The sequence below is a fragment of the Lynx canadensis genome, chromosome C1 (assembly GCF_007474595.2).
Source record: "Lynx canadensis isolate LIC74 chromosome C1, mLynCan4.pri.v2, whole genome shotgun sequence".
In the NCBI taxonomy this organism is placed as follows: domain Eukaryota; kingdom Metazoa; phylum Chordata; class Mammalia; order Carnivora; family Felidae; genus Lynx; species Lynx canadensis.
In genome coordinates this window covers 147,090,946-147,115,105 of record NC_044310.1, presented here as the reverse complement: position 1 = coordinate 147,115,105, position 24,160 = coordinate 147,090,946, and the positions used below count along the sequence as shown (strand labels likewise).

At 42.6% G+C, this 24,160-nt stretch overlaps 1 protein-coding gene across 1 annotated transcript in view; it reads left to right on the top strand.

Moving 5' to 3' along the window:
• Positions 1 to 24,160, top strand: part of ACVR1 (activin A receptor type 1) — a 143,125-nt gene that overhangs the window by 26,766 nt on the left and 92,199 nt on the right. The window lies entirely within an intron of this gene.

Sequence of the window (24,160 nt, the reverse complement as noted above, 5' to 3'; positions counted from 1 at the left end):
TTTATTGGCTTTCTGTTGAAAAGTGAAACTTCTGAACTTTTCTCCCCTGTAGCATAACGTTGGAGGGGAGTAGCCTTTTGATAACACCTTTTTCCTGTCCAGTTCAATCCCTGCGAACCATGCTTTATTGTTTTTGCAAACTGTGGGTTGCTATCTATTACTAGATCAATTTAGTGAGTCATACTCAGCATTAGAAATAAAAGCTAATAAAAGTTTTGAATAAAAACTCACGTATTGCAAGAATAAGAATTGCCTTGTGAGATTTTTGTTTCAGTTTTATTTATGTATGCACGTAATGAGTTGAAATGTAAGATATTTTTTATTACAGGTGCGGATCAAAAACGCTTGAAAGATACTCCTATTCAGTCGCCTTCTAAACTCTTGGTATTCTAGTTTGTTTCTTTTTCTTTTATTTTTTTTTTTAATGTTTATTTAGTTTTAAGAGAGAGAAAGAGAAAGAGAGGGAGATAGGGCATGAGCTGGGGAGGGGAAGAGAGAGGGAGACACAGAATCTGAAGCAGGCTCCAGGCTCAGAGCTGTCAGCACAGAGCCCGATGCCAGGCTTGAACTCGCGAAGTGTGAAATCATGACCTGGGCTGAAGTCGGATGCTTAACCAACTGAGCCACCCAGGCATTCCTTTTTACCTAAGGGCTTATCTGTAGATAAGTACCATATATACATGATCTAGGTACTGTATATATATGGTTTCTTTTTTTTTTAAACATTTTATTTCTGAGACAGAGAGAGACAGAGCATGAACGGGGGAGGGTCAGAGAGAGGGAGACACAGAATCCGAAACAGGCTCCAGGCTCCGAGCTGTCAGCACAGAGCCCGACGCGGGGCTTGAACTCACGGACCACGAGATCATGACCTGAGCCGAAGTCGGCCGCCCAACCGACTGAGCCACCCAGGCGCCCCTATATATGATCTTTTATGCTCAAGCTTTTCTTCACCTCTCCAGCCCAGTGGCCCAGTGTGACATGTTGCTTTCTCTCTTCTCTTTTGAAGACTTTAAGCCTCCTCTTCTGTCCTCAAGAGAAGAGGTGGAATCAGATATATTCTCTTTTATATTTTATATTATATTTTTTCTTTTACATTTTTGCTGAGGTACAGCATACATACGGTAAAATATACACATCCTAAGCCTGTAGCTGAATGAATTTTGACATTTTATTTCATCCATGTAAACTCACACAGATGAAGATATAACACATTTTCATCCCAGAAGGAAAGAGCTTGTTCTTAAATCCTTTCTGGAACAAGGTGGGTGGGTGAGTAAATTAGTAGATTCTCTCTAACTCCCTCCCTGGCATATGTAGGTAATACTGTTGAGTTTTGAAGTTCATGAGCGTCTAAAACAACTGAGTTAGGAAGTGTTAAAATAAAACATGTTGAACGTGAACTTGGGAAGACTAAAACAGGACTAGCCTAGGTGAACCAAGGGGATTGGTGAGAAAGAATCATTTTGGGAGGAATTCAGGGTAAGAAAGGTTTATCCAAATTTCAGAGAAGAAAACATAAAACTTAGTTTGCTATTGCCACTGTAACAAATCGTGACAAAGTCAGTAATTTGAAACAACAGAAACCTATTTATTCTCTTACAGTTCTGGAGGCTCTGAAAGGGGAGCGTATTTCCTTTGGTCGGTGCCTCCTTTTTTCTGTTTTAAGCGCACATCCCTTTGTCCCTTGGGTCTGTTTCCATTGTCCCTTTGCTTTCTCTCTGCAGTTCAACCTCCCCCTGCCTTATTCCTAAAAGGACACTTGTGATTACATTTAAGGCCAGCCCGGATAATCCAGGATAATCTCCCCATCTCAAGATCTTTAGTTTAATCACATCTGCAGAGTTCCTTTGTCATAGAAGGTAACGTTCACAGGTTCTGGGGATTAGGACTTGGATACTTGGTTTCTGTTCTTCAAAGAATCTTTCTTCACAAAAGGAAGGTTTGTTAGATATTTGCTTCTAGTTCATTCTCCCTTTTCATGTTAGATTAATTTTCCTTGAACACTACATGGCACATTTGATTGCCTCGCTCAGACGTCTTTGGTGACTCCCGTATTAGCTAATAAAATTAACATGACCTAGATAGACGTTCCAGTCGCTGTCTCCCCTGTGTTACATCCAGGCTTCTTTCTCTGGTCTCTGGGACCACAGTGTGCGTTTCCTCATTGTTGTTCCTCCACCACTGGCTCTCCTGCCTGTGCTGCCCTTGGCCATCCTGCAAGGCCTTTCCTCGAGCAGCATTTTCCTCACCATCTGTGTTTGTTTCCCAGGGCTTCCATAACGAATCACCACAGACTTCGTGGCTTTAAAACATCAGGATTTTATTCCTACACAGTGGTGGAGATCAGGAGTCTGAAATCAGGATGTTGGACCTGGCTGTGCTTCTCTGATAGCCCTGGCGGGGTTCGTGGGGGCGGGGGAGAAGTCCTTCCCCACTTCTGGTTTCTGGTGCTCCAAGCATTTCTTGGTTTGTGGCAACATGACTCCAGCCGCTGCTCTGTCTGCACATGGCCTTCTTCTCTTCTCTCCATGACTCTCTCTGTCTCTCTCATGAGGACACTTGTCTTTGGAGTTAGTGCCCACCTGGGTAGTCCGGGACGATCTCATCTGTACGTGCTTAATTTAGTTATATCTGCAAAGACGCTTTTTCCAAATAAAGTCACATCCACAAGTTCTAGGAATTAGGATGTGGCTAGAACTTCTCTGCGGGGGGGGCGGGAGGGGGCACACCAGTCATCCCACTACACGTCTCAGCCAGCAGTCATGGTTTATTTCTTCCACCTCTTGGCATTAGTGGCATAACTCTAGACTTGGAACCCCTCATCTCTGTCCTATTATTTTGTGTTTTAATGCATAATTCTTGCCCTTGAAGGCAAAAAGGCTTCTTTGGCTATGCAACCCTTAGCTCCTGGCAGGGAGCTTAAGAAATGATAAAGCTTTTTTTTTGTTTTGTTTTTGTTTTTAAATAAACAGAAAGTGGCATGTAAAAATCCTGGCATGGCGATCGTCAGGGTGCCATTTTGACATATAGCAAGTGATCTTTCTCAGCGCAAGTTTTTTGTTTATTCACTTCTGGTATTCTTTTGGGGGGAGCTTCTTATTTCTCAGAAACCTTAAGTGAGGAGCTGGGAGAGGCTGGCACTGAAACAGAACCGAGGAGCCTTTGCAGGGTGGGGCAGACCTGGGGGGCCGGTGGGGTTTGGAGCCCTGCCACAGGTAAAGCTCTGGGGCTGGTTGGCAGACAGTCACTGTTGGGACTTTGTCTTACCTGCTCTCATGGAAGTTTTTGGCTTCACTGGAACTCTTTCCAGTGGATTCTGGAACGTTAGAGGACGGTTCTCATAGGCACCAAAACTTGATCTCCCTCAGCACGATGGAGCACCCTGATAAGGGCAGCGCCCAACGTTGCTTTCCCTGAAGAGCCAGCCAGCTTCACAAGGTCCTCTCCTTGGCCTGCCCTGTGGGCACAGCTGCGTTCCTGTTTTCTTCTCTTCATCTGGCTTAGTTTCAAGGTTATCTGATAATACCTTTTTTTTTTCTTTAGTCTCAGTCTTATTTTGAATGGATGCTGGCAGTTTAACCCTATTAAAGTTTAAGTGGGACTCTGATGCTTTTTTGTACCAAGCATTTGAAGGTGACTGATTTTCAGCCTTTTTGGTATTTTCGAGCTGGTGATATCTTCATTTGGAATTTTACTATATCCATGAATCCTGATATAACTGGTCGAGTCTGTGAAATGTAACTTGTTTACAGTGACATCATTCTGTGGCAAGATTGCTTCATAAGGTCCCTGTTAATCCTTCCCCATGATGCAGAGACTTTAATGGAATGGGTCAGAATGGCTGATGGTGTCATGAAACTGTGGGTGTGAATTTCTTTCTGTGGGGTCCAGCTTTGTGACCTTAAAGAACTTACTTAGCCTCTCTGAGCTTCAGTTTTTCTGTCTGTAAAATGGAGATCATAATTCCTGTTGCATCGTTATCCATGTTGGAGGACCCATTGTGATAGTGGAGATGCTGATCTCTAACGGCACTCTCTGGTACCTGAGAAAAGTTTCAAAACTTGTGGGTGTTATTATTATTCACTTTGCAGGGAAAACTGGGATACTAGTAATACTAAGGAATGTTTCCAAGTTACCCACAGTAAGATCCTAACTTGTGGGATTTAGGAAACAGACCAGTGTTGTGTTGGGTGATGCAGTGTTGAATATGTCAGTCGTTATGATCTGGCTGTGTGATTATTTATTTGGTTTGTTTGTAGAAACATAGAAAAATGGCAGGAATAAAAACACATGGTCGGAGGCATGTATTGTGCTAGCTTTATAGAGCTACACTTCTCATTCGTTCAAGGCTTCTGTCTCCAAAGTCAATGGGAGGGTCGAATGTACAGTATGGCTCGATGAGTGTTAAGTTCATGTATTTAGTAATAATTTTGTGATGGTTACAGTCCGAGAGCTTTAAAGTCTGAGAGTAATTCTGTATCACCTGGCTTGTATACTAGAGATGTGATGAAACGCATTGTTCTTTGTACTAGGAAAGCTTCAATTCATATACTACCTCACTGATTTTCAGGTTGAAAAAAGAAACCATAGTAGATGAGCATTGGAACAGTCCCTTGCCCAGAAGCATCATTGTGGATTAAAATGACTTTCCTTAAAGCCCCTCTGTGTATCAGATCATTTCAGGGGAAAAAAAGAGGAGGGAGCACAAAGTGGTAGAAATTGAGTACATTGGGCCATCATCTGATACTGAACTTTATTTTTGTGACTGGGTGTTGAAAACTTTTTCCAGAGTTAATTGGTTCATGACTTGAAGAATTCCTTCTATGTAGGGGTATTGGTTCTTATAATGGAGGGAATTTTCTCTCAGATTTACGTCCTTATAGCAGAAGACATGTGGTTAGATGCATGAAAGAACTTCCATGTAGAGTTTTCTGCCTGAATGTAAACTGCGTAAGAGTAGGAACTTGGTCACATTTGCTTAAAACAGTGCCTGGCTCCTTGTAGGTGCTGAGAACATATTGGCCAAGTGCATGAATGACCATGGGGAGGAAAGGCAGTGAACTTGGTAGGGTTCAGAACACCCTCTGCCCTCTGTGCCGTTTATTTTTGGAGGGGCCTTCCCTAAGGGTCAAGAAGTTGTTTAGAAGAGAGATCCATCCATGCTGGGGGCATGGCATGTTGAGATGCCAACTGTATGCACTGTGCCAGGTGCTAGAGATGAAATGGTGCAAAAGATCTTATCTAGGTTCTTCCTCACTATTTGGATCATTGTGGTTTCTCTGTTTCCACAGTGACTGTAACAAAAGGTATTTCCCCAGAATGACTCCTCCTGAATTACTGGCATGAACTCTGATTCAGGGGATCGGGTGGATCTTCGGCTAAGTCAGTCTTGAGAATTTTGGTCCATTTTATTGCCTTTGAGAAGCAGCTAGACAAATGCGTCATCTGTTTACAGGATTGCCCTAAGTGGTTTTAGTGGGCTTCCTGTGCTGCTTTCTGTTCCCCACGAGTGAGGGGTCAGGACACCCTGCTCCCTCATATCCTCCAATAAAGAATGACTCTCGGGGTCTGGGATCCAAACCTCATGACCATCATGATGCAAAGCGGGGTTGAAAGTGGGTTGATCTTATTCTCTTCCTCTCTCTCGCAGTTCTGATCCTGTGTTGTACAGTGTCTTGTAAGCCCCAAACTGAGATTTAAGCCATAGGATTTTCAACTTTAAAGTCTCCTCATTTTGATCTTGGGGATCAGACGCCAGGTATGGATGAGATGAGGGTGGGAAGCAAGGCTTGCCAGGGCACTGAGCTCGCTCGCATGCATATGTCATCATTTTGGCCATCCCCGGTTGTGCTGAATTTCTTGGGGGGAAAAAGGCCTGCAGTTAGTTCTATTACCAACAAGGGAGCAGGAATTGTGGTTGCTGTCGGGCCGGCAGCCAGGAGGATATTTATAGTTGTAGTGAGTGGCTGTGAGCCCACCGTGGTTCTGGATATGCCTCTTGCCTTAAAGTTCCCGGTGTTCTTGAACCGAACCCTGCCCTCGTTGGCCAGACAGTAGTTAATGATAAAGCGGACGGCTGCAGGATGTGGCGCGCGTGATGGCCTTGGCGGCTTGCAGCCTGCAGGTGCTTGTGCTTTGGCTGACCTGAAGCCCTAGCAGAGGAGCAGATGTCCCCCTCCCTCCTCTAGTCAGGGCGGCGACGCTTTCCTGGCCTTTCTCTGAGTCGGCTTCATTGATACAGTCCTGATGGACCACTTGCTGACCAGAGTCCACGTTTTCTGTGCCACATGGGCCAGGCCATGTTAAGGTCTGCGACACCAAAAGAAAATGCAGATCACGAATTTAGGTTTCTCGTTTCTCTTTGAATTCAGGTCAGAGGTTTAGACTTCTGCCCTTGCAGAAGGGGCCCAAGTCAGACGATGCTTTGCATATTTTAGCAAATATGCACAAATAGGTGGCCATTAGGGTACAAGAACTAGAAGGGAAAAGTGAAAGAGTAAGTTCTCCAGGAAAACAACCAAAAATACAAAACCTTTTTCTTTCTTACACGGTAAGGTACAACATGTGTGTTTGTGTTAACCGGTGGGTGTTCTTAGGATGGGAATGTTGGTTCATCTGTGAGTTTGCATTTGCAAGTGACAGAAAACCCAGACTGGCCTTAGTAAGATGAGAATTCAACTGTTGCTGAACTGGGGAGTCCAGAGTAGGGCAGGTTTGCGATTGGGGTTGACCTAGGACTGACGCAGGTGTCCCTGGGGCCCTATTTTCTCCCTAATTCTTCTTTCTTTGCCGGCTCCCTTCTCAGTCAGGTTCTCCCATCATGGTAGTAAAATGGCTGTGGCATATTCTCCCAGATCCCAGTATAATGAGAAAATCAAACTTTCTTTTCAAGCGGTTCTGGTAAGATCCCAGGAGTCACTCTGATTGGACCAGCCTAGGTCACGTCCCACCCCACAATCGCATGCAGTGTGTCGATTGGGCCAGTCCCTCTACCCTAACATTCACTCAAGAAAGGAGGGATCATAGCTCCAACCCAAGTCACGGGTTGCTGCTGGAAGTGGGGGTGGTGTTGGAGAGGCACGCAGTTCCTAAAAATGATTCTACGATTCGTATCAGGAGCCTTTGTTACCATTTAAGAGTATTGTTTTGGGACCTCCTGGATTGTTGCTTGGTGGTTACCACCTTGGTTTTCAGGAAGTGGTAAGCTCTTGATGTGTTTCCTAGGTAAGTTTGTCGTCCGTGGGAAGCAGAGGGCCAGTGATTTTGCTGATGCCCCAGGGATGCTCACTGCAGGGTATCAAATTCCAGTAGGTCTTAATGGATGCCGCGCTGGGTAGCTCTTTGGTGTGACATTAGCTCAATTAGCTCTCACTGTATGCTGTGACATCGAAGATTGTAGCCAGACAGCTATTCTTGACATATGTTTTGTTTGTCCCTGAGAGCACGTGTTCCGTTTCTCCCTGGCCATTCAGGTTCATTTTGAGTGACTGTCAGCCCGGGGCTGGGGAGAAGGGAGGAAAGGCTGCATTTTGGCAACACTTCAAGCCCGGAGCAGCGTCCTGCAGCCAGCACCATAAGCTGTATAATTTGTCCACGGAGGCCTATGCATTATAGAAATGAAAATTCCTTCTCTGACAGCATTCATTGCTTACTTAGCACGCCGCAATTTGGCTGTCAGAAACAGCTGGCCCTGCAGGGTGGGACAATGGAAAGGCGAGACCGGAGAGAGGCCAGTGCTTACTCAAGTCTCCCACTGTGAGAAGATCAGGTTACTGAGACTGTCATTAACCACAGACTGCAAGGGGCTCTAAGGCAAAGCTTCCAGTGAGCAGGAGCCTGGGGCTCAGACAGTGAGTGATTTCTCCCCTGTTTCGCTGAATGGAACAAAAAGATAAATTGAAAATAAACTATTAACCTTTGCTGACTCTCAAATTTGGGCTTTTCCTAAATGTTCAGTTCGGATTGTGTCTTCTACGGGATGATGAGTGAGTGCTTCTGGGGAAGTCAGTCCCTTCTAACCTAAGTATGGTTGTTGTCGGCGCGTTCTAGAAAACTCAGAAAGGACAAGGGCGCGGAGCAGGAGGGATTGCTTGACAACTGGGCGGCTGAGGTCTGTAACTTTAGTTTCTGCTTCTGTAGAAAGAATGCTGAGAAGACCAGCACCGAGGACCGCCTGAGGCGTGTGCAAGCCTGGGGTAGAACGCGGGTGTCCATTTCCCCCCCTAGTGCATGTGCTAGAGACGGTAAAGGGACAGTTGCTGAGTGGCTTGAACCTGCTCCGCCGTGTGCATCTGCAGTGTGGCTGGCTCTGTGCATTTTCCTGTATTGATTCCATGACTCACGGAGTGATCTAAGCAAAAAGTGCATTTAAACTACAGAGGAGACAGCTGTCTGTTACAGGAGGACATATTTTCTGGGTTTAATGGCGCCAGTTTTTTTCCTATTAATTTGTACACTAGAGATGTACTCATTTGTTATGTGTCATAAAGGGTCTTTATTTTTTTTTCCCTTTTTGAAAAAAAATGCATTCTCCTAAAAATCATCTTTCGAATATTATTCTTGACTTCTTTCACAACTGAACTTGCCACCCAAGAAATCAGTAATAAATTTTCTTCTTCTTCTTTTTTTTTTTTTTTTTTTAAGCGACATGTCACAATGGGATTATTTTCATATAGCAAAGGTCTTAGAGGAGGAGGTTTAAAGCAATGCGGTGGGAATTACCTTGCCTTCTTGAAGTGAACAACATTTCGGAGATCTTGAATGGCTCCAGATAAGTTTGGCTGTTGGAATTTGGTTGTTGTTCAGTGTGGATGGAACGGTCTCCCCCCTCCCTCTAAATCTGTTTCCCTTTTATATGATAGAGGCTGAAGTTCCCAGATGTTGTTTGGATTAAAGATGTGTGTGCGGAGGGGGGGAAAAAGCTTTCTTAATGATAATAACAGAGTCAGACTGGCTGGTTCTGTACTGACAGGAAAATGGAGAGATAAAAACTCCATTAATGGTGTGTGCACTGCCTAAGTAGCCAATAAAACAATGCTGTCCTCACTGGAAGCCGGTCCCAGACTGGTAGTGCTTCGTGCCAACTGCAGGAGACAACAGCTGCAAAGAAGGGCAGAAGCATTCAGTCAAGAGTCTGTGTTCCACGACCGGCTTGGGGGCGGTTCTTTTGTTCTCTTCCCCCTCCCTTGCCCCCCTCCTCCGATTCTTCCCCATCCTCTTCCCCTTCCTCTTCTTCCCCATCCTCTTCCCCTTCCTCCTCCTCCCCCTCTTCCTGCCCCCACTTCTGCCCATTTTCCTCGATGAGCCCTTCTTAATGCTCGCTGTTCCAGAAATTGAACCACATCTGATTAAAACTTAATGGTTACTCACAGAATGAAGTTGGCTGGTAGTTTCCAAGCCTATTTGTCTGGGTTAGTTTGAGTTTTTGACAATAGAAATTGTTAACTTATATAAAGTGTATCCAAGGGTTACGAGCCTTAAAGTTTGATGGTTCTGCTTAAGAACCGGGAGAATAGTCACTTGTCATTGATGTAACTCTGTAGTTTCTCTGCAGACATCTTTGGATTTCCGTTCAAAATTAGTAGCAATAATAATAATAATAATAATAGTAATAATTTTTCCCCCAATGTATCTCGTTTTGGAGAGTGGCAAAGGGTTGGTTTAATCACATTCATTCTGTGTGTGCTTTCTGAGCCCATTCTCTGAGTAAAGCCTCTCCTTGGACCCTGGGCCAGGCAAGGCTGCATGGAGGGACCTCCCTTGAGAAACTTACTGTATTGAGGATGGGTAAGCGCTGGCCGCCTCCAGAGAAGGGCAGGAAATAAATGCTATTTGAGTGGTGTAGAAAAGCAGTTTTGGAAATTCAAAAGAGAGGTGATGCAGTGACCTAGTGCTGTCTCTGTTTCCTGGGAGTTTATAATCTAAGTTACTTGGACTTCTTGATTTATGGTATATGAGGTGGAGGGAACAGATACTTGAGTGTGGCAGTGCTCTATCAAGACCTTCCAGAATGCTGGTGTGGGGGGGTAGGAGCACCTGGAAGACTCTGTGGTGAGGACAGGCAGTCCTGTATTTTTCAGCACACTCCTTTGAGTGCATGCCTTATGTCAGACATTATGCCACGGCCAGGAGACGCAAATCTGATTTTAGGTGTGACCTGTGTTTCCCTTTCAGAAACTCCACGTTTGGATTGTTAGCATTCTCAAGGATCCTAGCTGGAGACCTGTCCCTCCAGGCCACTTCCCTGCCATGCCACAGGGCCGATGTGGCCATGATGCCTGAAGCATGGTCTCTTCCCTCTTATGAATAAAGATAGCAAAGTAAGGTTCATGGGCAAACTATCTTCTTTAGATGAAAAGAAGTTAAAAAATTTTTTTTCGTGCTTATTATTTTTGAGAGAGAGAGAGCGTGACACAGGGCTCAAACCCATAAACTGTGAAATTGTGACCTGAGCTGAAGTCAGACACTTAAGTGAATGAGCCACCCAGGCACCCCTAGATGAAAAAATTTTTAACGTGTGTGGCCTTTCCTAGTATAGTTTTTATTTAGATGGCAAACTTGAGAGACTGTTCTGAGGAAACAGGGATTCCTCAGTGGTTAATATTAGGTATTAAATGGCCTTTAACACGTCATGTTTACAGTATTGTGCCACCTTGTCTTTTGTGAAATGTCAGACCATCACTGTATTAATTTTACGTTATTTAAAGGACTTGGGAGAGTTCCAGATGTGAGTCTTTGGTTTTCATTTTTAGATTTTATCATATATATGGCTCCATAGTGATTTTGATAGATGTTCATTTATGCATGCATATTGACAGAGAGAGGCACTGTGTACCGAATTAAGGTATCATTAAGTAGGGGCGCCTGGGTGGCTCAGTGGGTTAAGCTTCTGACTTTGTCTCAGGTCATGATCTCACCATTCGTGAGTTCGAGCCCCGTGTCTGGCCCTGTGCTGACAGCTCCGAGCCTGGAGCCTGCTTCGGATTCTGGGTCTCCCTCTCTCTTGGCCCCTCCCCTACTCACACTGTGTCTCTCTCTCTGTCAAAAATAAATAAACATTAAAAAAATTAAAAAAAAAAGTATCGTTAATTAAAGTGTCCTTGGCTGGTTGGTTGGTGGTGACTTGAATTCAGTTTTCTCCTCCGTGGATAACCTCCGAGGGATAGAACCTGCGAAGTTGGTATCAATGTGAAGTTTCCTCTTTAGTCTGTCCAGAAACTCTACTGGTTGAAGGATCCTTGCTTTTGTCATTGGTCTGCAGTTCTGCAATGGGGCAGAGCTAGATGGCAGTCCAGTGTGAGTGTCACAAGTACTTTATTATTTATTATTGAGGTAAGGAAGTTTTGACATATTTTAGAACTGATTCAGCACCTCACTCCCCAGTGCCTTCTATTATGTCTTCCAGAGTGAGAAAAGAGGGAAATTCCAAGATAAGCCAAAGTAACTATAGTTTTTAGCTGTTAAAAGGTAAGAACTATTGGGGCGCCTGGGTGGCTCAGTCGGTTAAGTGTCCGACTTCAGCTCAGGTCACGATCTCGCGGTCCGTGGGTTCAAGCCCCGCGTCGGGCTCTGGGCTGATGGCTCGGAGCCTGGAGCCTGCTTCCGATTCTGTGTCTCCCTCTCTCTCTGCCCCTCCCCCATTCATGCTCTGTTTCTCTCTGTCTCAAAAATAAATAAAGGTTAAAAAAAAAAATTAAAGGGGCGCCTGGGTGGCGCAGTCGGTTAAGCGTCCAACTTCAGCCAGGTCACGATCTCGCGGTCCATGAGTTCGAGCCCCGCGTCAGGCTCTGGGCTGATGGCTCAGAGCCTGGAGCCTGTTTCCGATTCTGTGTCTCCCTCTCTCTCTGCCCCTCCCCCATTCATGCTCTGTCTCTCTCTGTCCCAAAAATAAATAAACGTTGAAAAAAAAATTTAAAAAAAAAATTAAAAAAAAAAGGTAAGAACTATTAAGAAAAGGAAGGAAAGTAGTATCATAAAAGTTAAGATTATGGTTCTAATAGTAGCAACAGCATCAGCAGTAATGACTTACCCTTTGATAGTACATATATTTCAGGTTCTGTTCTGAGTGTTTTACATATATTCACTCGTTTAACCCTTGTAATAACTGTGAGGTAGGTACAGTTTCTTGTTTTAGTTTTTGTTTTTGTTTTAATCTTAATTCTGCAGTTGAAGGAAATGAGGCACACTAAGTTATGTGCCCAAGATAGCAAAATGCAGGGTCTAGATTCTGATTCAGGCTGTCTGGACTCAGTTCTGGGTTTTAGCTCAGTGTAAGGGAGGAAGAAGATATGATTGGGGTAGGGTACGGAGTGCTGGTAGTTTCCTAGGAAAAATAACTAGGCCCTTCACTAAAGGTTTTAGTTGCATTTTAAATATGTATGGATTAAATATACATTCATATAATTTGCATCCATAGATCACACTGTATTTGAGAAATAATAGATGTGGGTGTGAGATACTTAGTTTCCCTACCATTCTTGATGTTGGATGTACAAAAACCCCTATAGTAGGGAACCACTTATCTCCCTCTAGAGAAAGAGCATATTCATATACAGAAGTTTTGGAAGCTTTTCCCAAACCTGGCATACTACTTCCATGGAATATTCATATTTATTTGCCTTTTTTTCCCCCGTAAGTACCTTACATATTGGATCTTGTCTTTGCCAAAGGCATTAGGAGTTGAGTATAATTCTGAAGTAGAAGAGAAAGCATTTTGTGTGTGTGTGTGTGTGCGCGCGTGCGTGCATGTCTGTGTGTATGTGCACACGTGCACATGCTAAGAAAGTTCATACAAAATTAAATGTAAAGTAAAATACCTTCTAAACATATATTTGACCTACTCGTTGTATGTCCAAAGTGAGAAATGATGGAAGGACTCCTTAGTCTAAATTTGGTTGTAAGTTCTGGGAGACTCTGTTGAGTTTATGCTAGAGTGTGTTTATTTTAAAACCCAGCTGCACAGCAATGCTGGTAGAACCAACAAAAGTGCTGCTCAGGAAACAACTAAAATTTTATTAAAAAATTATTATTTGGGGCGCCTGGGTGGCGCAGTCGGTTGAGCGTCCGACTTCAGCCAGGTCACGATCTCACGGTCCATGAGTTCGAGCCCCGCGTCGGGCTCTGGGCTGATGATGGCCCAGAGCCTGGAGCCTGCTTCCGATTCTGTGTCTCCCTCTCTCTCTGACCCTCCCCCGTTCATGCTCTGCCTCCCTCTGTCTCAAAAATAAATAAAAACGTTTAAAAAAAAAATTATTATTTAAGAGACCCCTCCCTCACTGCTTCATGCTTTCAGAATTAGAGCTAGCAGAAGCTAGCCTTTCCTCTCCTGCCAACTTTGGAAAATAAGCTATTCTAAAACTTACAGAACATTATCATTTCCCTCTGGGATTTAAAAAAGTAAAAAAAAAAAAACAAAAACAAAATCAGGGAGACAAATATTTATAAAATGGACGAGGGTTTAGTGACGTGAAACTCAACAGAATTTTTCTCAGAGTTGTTGACAGTATGAATGGTAAACAGAGGCAGTTGCTAATGTTTTATTTCCTTTTAATACTCTGTGTGGTGCTTTCCTGGCCTCGTCATCTTATTGAAAGAATCCCAGCTCAGTGATATGCAGCTCACTCTCCATTTCTACCAGAGAGCAATCTCCAGGCGCGTTAGTGCGCAGCTGAGGAGACTAGTTTGTTACCCATTGGTCTCTTGAGGATCTTTGAGTGTGAGAATTTAGTGGGCTATAGTGTAGCTTCTACCTGGGGGAGGGCAGGGCTGATAACTTGCTAGTCTCTTTAGTCCTCTCAAGTTGTTTTCAAGAGTAGAAACTTGTGTGGAATAAAGTTGATACTTTTTAAATGTGTGTGTGTGTACATATATACACATATATATACACACTGTGTGTGTGTGTGTGTGTGTGTGTGTGTGTGTATAGTTAGTTACTCGATCAAATAGAGCACATTTTAGGTGACAATGGTGGTGTTAAAACGACCATGAAGAATTAACTTCACATTAGAAATTCTGGCCCAGTTGGGAATTTGACTTCTTGACGGTAAATATAGATTGTTCATATTCATTGTTTCTTAAGAGTTGGAATATCACAAATGATCGAAAAGCTGGTGTTTCGACTTGTGCTGATGTAAATTAAATCACAGGTGTGGAATCTTGGGGCTTGCGATGAAAATCTGCTAACACAGTCAACTTCAGGCATGTTTTATTTTATAGAATTAATCTGTAAAAAATGAATCCTGGTGCAAAACTATGTGTTCTAATTAATAGTCCCAATTAAGAACCTATAGTCCATTAGTGGACTGAATGCTTAATGACTCTTGAGGTGATTTAAAAATATGGAAAATGTGTCTGCTTTGTGGTTACTCATATAAAATTACTTGGGTAAAGTGGCACCTGGGTGGCTCAGTTAAACGTCCGACTCTTGATTTCTGGTCAGATCATGATATCACGGTTATGAGATTGAGCCCTGCGCGTTCCATGCTAAGCGTGGAGCCTGCTTGGGATTCTCTCTCTCCCTCTCTCTATCCCTCCCTTACTGTCGGTCACGTTCATGCACACTCTCTCACTCTCAAAATAAACAAAATAGAATTACTTGGGTAAGGAATCCAGACATTTAGGTGTCATAAATAATGTAGGCTGATAATCACACATGCTTCTAGGAGGAGGCCTATCCCATCTCCCTACCCTACGTCACTCTGACCCCAAAGCATCATTGGAACTCAATAGAGGATTCCAGAGGGGTTTGCCCTGATTCTAAGTAGGCTGGCCTCGATCCCTACTCTTCACTTACCACATCTTTTCTGCTTTTGTGTCTTCCCTTTAGTTTTCACCCGCCAGCTGGCATGTCCTTTTTTACAGCCGCTTCCATTTTAATTTTCTGCCATTTACCATCAGTCTGAGTGCGCTGGTGATCTGCAGACTCATTCTGCTCATCTGATAGGTGGGGGGGGGTGGGGGGAGGGGAGACTGAGGCTCAGACAGTAACATGCTCAAGATCCCAGAGCCTAGGAAATGACAGACCTAGGTTCAGTTCCCAAACTGAACTGTGATTTTCAAAGCTTCAGCTCTTTCCATAGAAATGAATTGGGAGACACACGGAATGTCTCTATGGAGTTAACAAGCACAGCACAGCAAACGCTTAAGGTCTTAAGCTGTACGGAAAAAGGCCTAAGAGCTTCCAGACTGATTTTGTTTTCAAAATAGTTTTATTGAGTTAGTTCATATACTATAACATCCACCCTTTCGTGGTGTGTAATTCAGTGTCTTTGAGTAAATCCACAGATTGTGCGTCTGTCACCAGTCCAATGTTAGGCCATTTTCATCACCCCAGAGAGAAATCATCAGCGTTTAAGACTGATTTTAAAGCTAAGATTGTTGCAGTAGAAGCCAAAGTCTGGCTCCCAATCATCCTGTACACTGGGTCAAGGGAGAAGCCGAGCTCCTGGACCAGTCCCCTAGTGGGCAACAGAGTTCTTGACTGTGTCCCAGAAACCTTCAGAACAGTCATTTCTGAACCTGGTGGGTTTTTTTTTTTTTTTAACTCATCCAATTTTGATAAACCGTCTGACATTCTTCTGCCCATTGTAATAAGAAAACGACAGGATTTAAGTTTTTTCCAAACACATTTATGTTTTTGATTTTTCTACAATATGTCTGCCACCCCCATTCTTTTGATTGGAGAATCATGTGCATCTCCAGACTTCTAGGTCATCTTCATTGCAGGTTTGCTTGAACATATTAAATGAATCCATACAGTCATGATTTGAAGTGACTCATGCATTAAGCAATTTCATGTGTAAACTTAAAGTGATCCTAGCCAGTGAGCACTACCAACAGCTAAGTGTTTTCCTTGGATCTTCCTTCTCTTTTCCTTAATATTCAGCGTTGGCCATTGCCTCCTTTCTGTTACCTACTTTATGCTTCTTGAATTAAGCTCAGTTACATTACATAGCAATTTATGCATTTGTTCTTTTTTTTCCTGCTATGTGGTATAGAAAGTTTGGGGCTGGGGAAATGGGTAGTGGGATGGGGAAGAACATTAAGAAGATAGCCTTGTCATGGTAAGAGCAAGAGCCCCCCCTTTTGCCCACCCTGGCCCTCAGCACCTTTACTGAAGACATCTGGAAGGAGGCCAGGGAGTCAGAGCCTAGCCTTGAGAACCGCATGGGGGCCTGGCTCCAAGTGACCATCTTGGGAATAATTTTGTGGGAAAAAATTAATGTTTTTCTTATAAGATGAAGCATCTTCCTTCTTACATTTTACTGACAACATCTTTGTTTCCAGTAATATTACAGTGTTAGCATGGTATTTAAGTGTTGTTCTCAGGTTACTTTTCTGTATATATAATTTAGAAGAAGATTATGTTCTAAAGTGTTGGACTAGGAAATACTTCCCTGTTTTCATATGTAAGTCAGTCAGCGACTATGGTTTAGTGTATACATTTAGTTTACACATTGTCTTTTTTGTATGAAATAAACACTTTAGTTCTCAGTCTCTATAATTGAGGATTTGGGGATTTTTTTTTTCTTTTTTGCCTTGAATTAAAAGCCATGACAGCACTAAAAGTGGATTCTGGTAGGCCTACCTCTTTTTTTCCATTAGCACAGTTCTCAGTTTTTATTGTTCATATTTCTTTTGGAGCATTCCTCTTATGCTTTGAGTCCATTATCAGGGTTCACCCATTCATTCATCCATCAGTGTTTATTAAGGGCCTGTTATTTATAAGACTGCCCCTGGTGTTCCAGAGATGAAAAAATACTACTTATCTTTGAGGAGTCACAGACTCACTAAGCAGTGAAATTAAAAAAAAAAAAAGAAAAGAAAAGTGAAATGTACTTTTTAGGTGCCATGATAATTACGTTTGGGAACAACAGAGGAGGGTGCATGTACCTCAGACAGGGTGTAGGCATGGGGGCTTCAGGGAAGGCTTCCATCCGGAAGTGATTCTTGAGCTGATCCTGAAGCATAGGGATTTGACAGGTGGAAAAAGACATTTGGGGGTGGGGGCAAGGGTAAAGGCATGAAGGAAAACAGAAATATGGCATCTTCATAGTGCTGTATGGTGCAGTCAGGGTCAGAGTACCTGAAGGGTGGTGACTGATGAGGGTGGAGAGGTCTCGGGCCAGGTCGTGGAAATCGGGACTCTGTTCATGATGCGGAGAGCCGCTGATGGTTAAGCAGAGGAGAGGCTGCTCAATGGTTAGTGACTGCACTGTTGGCAGGTCCCCAGAGGAGATCACCGAGGAGGCAGTTGGAAGTCTTGCTGGTGGGAGACAACAAGAGCTGGGACAAAGGCACTGGTGGGGTTTGTAAGATGAACCCCTAGTTTCCAACCTTGCCGTCGAGGTTCATTGGTGTGATTCCACTGTGTGAGATAAAACATAAAGGAAAACTGGCACATTTGGGGTGGTGGGTAATGTGGACGTGCTGACTTTAGTTTTATTCATCTAGATTCCTTGTCTTGGGAACTGGGCATATTCTCATGCCCCTACTGTTCTTGATAGACACCCCACTGTGCCACTTCTTTTTGTGTATTTTCTTAATTATCCTTCAGTTGGCAAACAAATTATTGGTAAGCAAATTAAAAGCAAACCTGTATGAGTTAAGAACGAAACTGCTAAATTAAATGAAAAATGTTATTTTTCCTTTTTTTTTTTTTTTTTCCTAATGAGTGGGTTGTGTGCCATCTCAGTACAGGAGTAGATTGGAAAACCATCTTTAATGAAAAGACGTAGCCTTTCTTGTTAGCATAACTCTTGAGGCATCCTGCTAGTGATTGTAAAAGAACTATCTAAACAGAAAATTTGGAGCTGGAGGGAAACTCAGCAGCTTGGACCCCCATTCTCAATTTATAATCAGGGAAAATGGATGTCAGAGACGATAAGTGATTTCCCATTGTCACACATGTGTGGTGCAGGGACCTGTCAAGCTCCTTGGCTCAGTGTTTTTTCCTCCATACCTTGAAGACAACCTACAATAATCCCATCAAGATGATGGAGCAGAGTGGAAGGCTATGTAATCTCTGGTAGACCCAGAGTCACCTGGATTCTTGACTTGAATCTTACTTTAATTAATCTCCCTGTTCATCAGTCAGCAAATATTTGCTGAGTCGTATGGAAGGGATGCTGCCCCAATTATTATAAAGCTTAAAGATAAATAAGAGGCTATTTTTCTCTTTAAGAAGTTGCAGGTTAGTTTTTCAGATAACTCATTATGGGGCTGGCAACTACTTATAAAATGCATAGCTTGTCTGACATAATTATGGGCATGTAGTATACACACATGCACAGAAACAGGTACAAGAAGACAAAGCCATATAGAATACTGTTCAGTTTTAATTCTTTTAACCTTACTGTTTTTTGTTTTTGTTTTTTATTTTTGCTTGTTTGTTTTTGTTTTTTGTTACCTTGTTCTCTCTGCACAGGGGGCAGGTAGTTTTCTTGCGTCCCCTTGGAAATGCTTATATGCCTGTGAGGAAATACATTAAGCCAAACAATTAGAAAAAGAATGTCGATTGCCTTTTTTTTTTTCCAATTTATTCTCAGTGAGTCTCAATTACGGAGAACGATCTGGTAAAAATTTTGTTTAGGTTGGTAATTGACATAAATATTTTCAAGAGGGCATTGGAAGAATGGTTTTTAAAAGCTTTAGTCCTCTCTTCATTTGTTTTGGTATTCCTGTTTTGCAGTGGCCCTTCAGTGTTTCTGGACATTTCTGTAGATAACAATTTTGAAAAACTTCACCTTAATTTGGAGTTGTTTAGTTAATGAGTGTACTAAGAAAACTTACTGCTATTCTAAAGTGAAGCCTGCTTTTATGAAATAGTTTTTTCCCACAATTTTTTATATGTTTCTTTGTGCTTTTTGTGTTAACCTGTTCCCCTCAAATAAGAGTATTTAGTATGTTTTGCACTGTTCTGAGTTTAAATGTAGGGTAGAAACTTAGCCACTTAGTGATAGAAAAGCTTCTTTTAACAAGTTTAAGAGCTTGCAGTTGATAATACTTTGGACTTTTCTGTAATTTTAAGCTCCATTTATTCCACAAATACTTAAATGTCTGGTGATCATAGACCAGGTTTTGGAGATACAGCAGGATATTGTATACACAGAGTCCTCACTTCCAAGAAGCTTCCCTGTTGAAGCTTTGCTAATGTCTATCTAGTGAGGGCATATATACTCTGGAGTGTTTACACCAGAGTACAGCTTAGGAGAAACAGAATGCCAGACGCCCCATTAGAAAACCAGAAAATCTGGTTCTGGCCCACGTGGGAGGCATCCCTGCGAACTCTTGTAAAAGTGCTTTGAGATCATCATCTGATGAAAGTCTCCATAGTTTAATGTGTGAGGGTGATCATCAAGGATTGCCACATTACTTCCAGACAGCAGATAAAATACAGCAATGGGGATTGCTGAAATGCTGCGGGAATTGGATTTACATTTGTTAAAGCTGACCCAACAGACTGAGAAAGGCAAGCTAATTACCAGGGAAGTCTAATTCTGTTTTTTAAGTGTACGGGTTGGGAGGATGGAAGAAATGACATGTTCCTCCTTTTTTTACCTCTAACCTGTTATTCATCCGCTGTACGCAAGGTATTTTGAGTCCTCACTTAGCACCTTTTTTTGAGATTTAGAGATAGCTGGAATAGAGCTACTTGGGTTTGGGCTGGTGAGGGGGCTTGAAATTCAGATCTCATCCAGGAACTGTCATGACGCCCATGGATCAACCACAGACCCATCAGCTGGGTGAGGTCTAGGAGGACTTGAAAAAATTAACACCTACGGTATGAATGGAAGACAGAAAAATAACAGGGAAAATGCAGCGGATCCATTGGATATCTTTATCGAGCTGCCAACTGCACTACGAAGCCTACCGAAAAGCTTGCTGTGCATTCAGTAACGTCAGCTGAGCAGAAGTGCTCTGTCCTTCCCCAGCTGGTTAACAGGACACCATTGGGCTTTGCCTAGGGAAAGAAATAATGAAGGGAAAGGACAGGGCAGCAGTGGAGAAGGAAGGAGAGAGGGAGCGAGGTACGTGGGCTACCTAGGAGTGAGGTGTATGTGTTTGTCTGTCCTTTGTTGAATCTTCTCCTCCCTAAAGTCACACCTCCTCTCTAGTGAGGAGTTGACTAAGGGGTATTCTATTTTAGTCTGCAGCCTTCCCATCTGGTGTCTGGATTCCTTCTAAGCTTCCCCCAGTGGGGGAATGAGGATGGGGTATTAGTCTTTCATGCTGTCTCCTTTCAGGCTTCCCCGCAGAGCCCTTTATAGTATTTATTTAAAAACTGCTATTTTTGTGAGTCAAAATGGTCAAATGTCAGCATTTTCAAATGATTCAGTGTAATAAGTCAACCCTTTTGATTCTCAGTCTTTATCACGGTCTCCTCCTCTTATTCCTGCTCCTTAAATACTTTGTTTATAATAATAGCTGCCATTTATTAACACCCACCATGTGCTGTGGGCTTCACAAGGAAGTCATGATGTCCATTTTGCCTGCGAGAGACTGAGGCTCAGACGGTTGGCCAGTTGGCCCAAGATCACATGTCTAGTGATTGGCAGGGCTGGGACTCAACCCAGGACTCTTTGGTTCAAGCCTAGAACCCTTTTGGTGCTGCTGTATCCCACTGCATTTGTTCCCTTGAGTTTTATCCTTGGTCCTCATGCTTTGTATTTCTGGAACAAATAAATGAAATCTTTGGCCGGACTGATGGATAAAGGGGATTTTGGTGGATCACCCAGCCACTTCAGAAGAGGGTGTTTGAGATTATAAAGTATGAGCAGGTTATTTTCAGAAATAGTGTGGTGTTTAATTACACTTAACTCCTGTCATAACTCACAGCGAATGCCTGTCATGGCAGCCAAATTAGAACTTAAGTTCGGATATTTGGGCCTTAAATCTGTCACTGGGGCCATCGCCTTAGGAAATGTCGTCTTCATCTGAACCTCCACTTAGGTGTCCCTTCTCTCTAGGCTTTGAGACAGACCTTAATCTTTTCCTTAAAACATCCCGGAGACTTTGTTTTTCCTCATCCTCCCTCCTCTCCTCAACGCTTTTTCTTCTATCCCTTAAAAGTCCAGTGAGTGTGATCTAGACTCAGTCTCGCTACACCTGAAGAGAATAGTTTATTTCCATGGCAGAATTCCTTCCAGGGATTTCTTGGGAAATTTATGTCTTTTCAGATCCCCGGAGCAATCAGGTGAACGGGAAAAAGCGTGTTGCAATTCTCCTGTGAGAATTAAACAATTAGCAATAGAGACGGTGGTAGACTGAAGGAACCCACTGATGTTGAGTTGAACGTGAACCTGTGGAGCGAAGGATAAGACTGACATTGCCCAGAGCCAGGATAGGGTAGGAGCACAGAGGAAAGAACTGGTCGTGATTGCTTGTAACTGTTGCTATGTTATAAATATGTGTTTGTGGCCCTGTCTGCTGCTACCAGTGAGTCATCGTTGCAAATAAAATAATATACATAGCATATTGTATACAAATCCTGTGAGCGGTATTCCAAGAAATATGTTTCTGAAGCAGAATAAGTCTTGGAAATGGCAACTGCAACATGGGATTCGGTGTAGTGCGGTTAACCTTCCTCATAGATCCAAATGCAGGTTATTTCAGAGGTCAACAAACTTTTTCTCCAAAGGGCCAGATAGTAAATATTTTAGGGCCTGCAAGGCATATGGACTCTGTCAGAACTATCAGCTCTGCTGTTTTAGTGTGAAAGCAGCCGTAGACTATACGTAAAATGAACAAGTGGGACTGTGTTCCAATGAAACGTTTATTTACCAAAACAGACTGCAGGCTGGATTTGGCCAGCTATTGGAATACTACCCAATAATGTTCACTGGCATTTCCTAGCATTTGAATATTTGTTATAGGCTACAATCCTTTGTAAATAACACTATTTCTTACATACGTAACATTTAAAAAACAAAAAATATATATACCCATAATAATGAGTAAAGAGTATTTGGAAGTATTTTAAGAAAAGCTATAATTTGGGGAATTCTGGAGAAATTCCTGGAAATTCCCATTTCTCATCCCTAAGTCCCAAAGATTAGTATCTGTTGAGAATTTGGATACGCCTGGAGAAGGGGATCTGCTATATCTCCATGCTCCTCTCTGCTTCCTGGTTCAGTCAGCTTTTATCTTTTCTCAGCTTTGTATGGCTTTCCTTGTTCCCCCCCCCCCCCCGCCCGCTCCATGGTGTCCCCTGAGTTTATCAGTTGTCTAGGGCATGTGACCTAGATTTGTTCCACTGGGAAAGTGGTAATCTTGGGAACCGGCTGATATCTCCATTGCCTTTCTCCAGCATTACTAAGCAATCATACCTGTCTTTCTTATGTATTGAAGTGTCTGGAATAGATTATTCTTCAAGGATACTTGACATTGGTTGTAGTGAGACAAGAGGACATTTGTAGTGTGATTTTGTAGATGACTTGTGTTATTGTTTGGGATTGGTGTGCTTTCTGCTGTTCCTACCACAGTGCTTTAGCACTTTCTATTATTCTAAGGAGTAGAAAACAGGAAAGGGAACTAAGAATATTTACTATGAGCATTCAGCTCAGTTCTTATAAACAGTCACGATGCAATTTTACTTAATGGCAATTAACATAGATTTTGGAGTCTGAAAAACTTGAATTGATTCTTGGTTTTGCCACTTATTAAAAATTATGATCTTGGGCAGTTTTACTTAACCTCTCTAACATTGTTTTCTTATCTTTCAAGGGGGAATAATAACACCTTCCTCAGTTTTTGTGCTGTTAGGATTAAATCAGATAATGCAAGAGTGCGGTTAGCACGGTTCTAGAACTAAGGGCACGCTAAACGATAGCTGGTGTATATTAGTAACTTTCAAAGGTGGAAGGTATTTACCCTGTGTCATGGGAAAGGAACCTGAAACCCATAGAAGTTAAATGATTTGGGTAAGATCACATTAAATAGGTTGGAAAACTGGGTTTGGCTCTTCCCTAAGTCCATGTTCTTACAACCATATGGTGCTTCTTAAAGTAATTTCAGTTAACGGTAATTTTACAGCAAGATCCACCATGGTTTATTTGGGTTATGGGGCTGGGTAGATAAACAGGGAAGGTATGGGTTGATGTCTTTTTTTTTTAATTTTTTTTTTAATGTTTATTTATTTTTGAGACAGGGAGAGACAGCATGAACAGGGGAGGGTCAGAGAGAGAGGGAGACACAGAATCTGAAACAGGCTCCAGGCTCTGAGCTGTCAGCCCAGAGCCCGACACGGGGCTCGAACTCACGGACTGCGAGATCATGACCTGAGCCGAAGTCGGACGCTTAACCGACTGAGCCACCCAGGCGCCCCTTTTTTAATTGAAGTATAATTGGCATAAAACAGTATCTTAGTTTCAGGTAGATAACACAATGATTCGAAATTTATGTATATTGCAAAGTGATCACTACAATGAGTTTCCTTAACATCCATCACCGTACAAGGGATGATGTCTTGAAAGGACAAGACTTTTCAGTATTTGGAAGCTACAATTTCTGGAGGCCAAGGATACAGTTATAATTAAATAGTTGAGGAAACTTGTCCTCAATTTTTTTTTCTTCCTGTTGCTTAGCTGCTATGTTGACTGACAAGAACTTGTTTGATTTTAAGTATCTTTTATGCTTGCCTGTTACTCGGGTCCCATCATATTACAATAACTTTTAAGAAACTATGCATGTTCTCTTAAATTGGATTAAAGAAAAATATACTGCTATGTTAAACCCGCATTTGGAGTAAGAACTTTTTTTTTTTTTTATTTCTCTTTGTCCCCTTTCCTCACTCTCACCCTTCACCACTTCACAGGAATGTGCCTCTAGCTTCTATAAAGGGTCAGATTTTCATATGGCACGATTAGCCACCAATAATTAAACCTCAATAGCCAAACAAATGAGTTGGCTAAGATTTTAGGAAAAAACTCAGCTCAATGGAAGTTTTGGGACAAGATGCTGAAGTTTGCTACATAGATATTTTTATAGCACTTCCCCCTCACCCCCTCTCTTCTCTCTCTTTCTTTTGGTTTGTTTTTATTTTTTAATCACTCTTGGGGTTTTGTGCATAACTGCTTTCCACTACCTTTCAGGCTCTGCCAAGCTTGCTTATTGGCATGAAGTATATTTGTGGGGAGATGGGTCCTGAGTAGAACGTTTG